The sequence below is a fragment of the Harpia harpyja genome, chromosome 14 (assembly GCF_026419915.1).
Source record: "Harpia harpyja isolate bHarHar1 chromosome 14, bHarHar1 primary haplotype, whole genome shotgun sequence".
Lineage (NCBI taxonomy): Eukaryota > Metazoa > Chordata > Aves > Accipitriformes > Accipitridae > Harpia > Harpia harpyja.
In genome coordinates this window covers 40,375,394-40,377,893 of record NC_068953.1, presented here as the reverse complement: position 1 = coordinate 40,377,893, position 2,500 = coordinate 40,375,394, and positions in this window count along the sequence as shown.

Sequence of the window (2,500 nt, the reverse complement as noted above, 5' to 3'; positions counted from 1 at the left end):
CTCCGAGAAGCCCCGGGCCCGGCGCGCCGGGGGGCCGCTACCGGCCTCACACCGTCCGCGGGCTGCGGCCTCGATCACAAGGACTTGGGTCCCCTGAGAGCGCCGCCGGGGAGGGGGGCTTCTGTACGCCACATGTCCCGCGCCCCACCGCAGGGCGGGGATTCGGCGCTGGGCTCTTCCCTCTTCACTCGCTGTTACTGAGGGAATCCTCGTTAGTTTCTTTTCCTCCGCTGACTAATATGCTTAAATTCAGCGGGTCGCCACGTCTGATCTGAGGTCGCAAACCCAAACGCACCGCCAGCGCTGCTGCGGTCTCGCGCCACCCGGCCCGCCCTCCGCCACGCGGCGGAAGGCGCACGCGAGAAGGCGCGCGGGAAGGCCCCAGCCCGGAGACGGCCCGACACGCGACGGACGCGCCCGGAGACGGCCCCCCGGGAACACGGCCAGGGACGACGGCCGGACGGGTGCCCGGGCGAACGGCGCAACGGCGACCGTGCGCGCGGTCGCCGCCGCCGCCCGGGGCGCGGCGGGGAGGTCGGGGAGAAGAGGCTGGGGGGGGCGACGGGGGTGACCCCCGTCCCCGGCACGCACACGCGCGCGCGGCAGCACGGCACGGTACCACCGCGGTACCCACCCGCAGACAGCCGCCCGCGCGGGAGGCCGGGGGCGAGGTCCGCACCTCCCCCCCTTCTCTCTCCCCACCGCCGCGCCAGGCCCGACCGGCTCTACGAACCCTGACGGCCCCGGCGGGACGAGCTCCGCCCAGCGGGTGCTCCGGGAGCGAGGAGCTTCGGAGCGCTCCCTGAGTCTCGATTTAGGGGGACGAAGGCCCTTGGCAGCCGCCGCCGCCGGGCTGCGGGGAACCGTACAAGCACACACGGAGAAAGGGGGGGAAAGGAACGGAAAACTCCGAACGGCAAGGGCGGGGAGCCCGCGCTCCCGACCGACCTGGGAAATGCCTTGCTCGTGTCGGAGGCGGCCCAGGCGCACGGGCTTGGCCCAGCCTCTGCGCAGAGGCAGCGATGCGCCCGACCGCGCGCGGCCTGCCCACCACGCTCCGGACGACACGGCTGCTGCTGCTGGGCAGCAGCGGGGAGCCCCACCGGGCCCGCGCGCGCCTCCGCGCCAGCTGCGCCGCACTACGACAGCCAACTCCCCCGGGCTCGCCCCGACGGCAACCTCCGCGGCCACGCCACCGCTCCAAGAGGCGGCAACCGCCAGAGCCGGCGACGCACCGCCCGCGGCCTGCCGGACGGCACCCACTGCCGCACCAGAGTGGCTGCCCTCCCGGAACCACCACCACCGCTTCTCGCCTCGGCCCCTTCCACGGGCACGCCCCGGGTGGAAGGCGGATGGCGCTAAGCCGGGGGCAGCGCCCGCTCTCCCCATTTCCACGCGGAGACCGCGCGTGGGGTGCCCCCACCCGCCCCCGCCCACCTGCCCGGCGCGGCCGGGAAGCGCGACGGGGAAGCGGCGGGCAGGGCCCGGGACGGGACAGCCGCGCGGCTGGCGGCGGGCGCCCTCCGGCTGACCGACAGGCCAAGCGGCGCCGCCGCCGCTCAGCCGGGGTGCCGCCCTTGCCAGCAGCCAGTGGCGGGAGACCACCGAGGGCTCGCCAGGGCGAGGGGGGGAACGGAGCGCAGCGCGGCGCAGCGCTGCGACAGAGGCGCGGCGGCCTGGCAGCCGCCCGGCGAGCCCCCACCGCGGGGACCCGCCACCCCGGGCAGCGAGCCCGCGCTCGCGCCGGGGTCGCCCGTTTCGAGGCAGGCAGGCCGGCTATGGCCGACTGCACCGCGGTCTCCACCGAGACCGGACCGTGGAGAGGAGGGGGCAGCGGGACCCCTCCCTGGCACGGCTGCCCGCGGGACGAGCACGGGCGGCAGCCGACCAGGGCCCTTCGTGGGAGCAACTCCCGGCCCCTTTAAGGCACCACCGCCCGGCCGCCCCCCGGGTCGCATCGAGCCGCCCGCGTCTTTAAACCTCCGCCCGGCTCCACGGCCTTCGACCCCCGAGCTCACCGAGGGAGGGCCGCGGAGACGCGGACGCTAGGTACCTGGCCCTGGGGTGAGGGAAACGACCTGCAGGCCCCGTGGGGGTGCCTCCCCCGCTGCCGCCCTCGGGGGAGCGTCCACCCGCGGGGGCGCGCCCGACATCCACCGCCACCACCACGTCCTCCTTCCCGGGGCCCGGGGTTTCCCTCAGTAGCCCGGCGCTGCGCCCGGGAGGAGAGCCGTGGCTCGGGCTGCCCGCTGGCGCGGGACGCAGCTCGGCGGGGGCCTCGCCCACCGGAGGAGGCGGCGGCAGAGCCCCCCCCCGCCCCGGCTCCCTCGTGGGGAGAGGTGCGGGGGGGGACCGCCACCACCACCCCAGCCGGCGCCGCGCACCAGCCCGGAATGCCCGGAGGCCTTTCCCCTGCGCGGCCGGTCGGGCTGCTCCGCAGCAGCCCAACACGGTGCGGGCAGGGTCGCGGGAGACGCCTCCCGCGACCCCGGAGGACCCT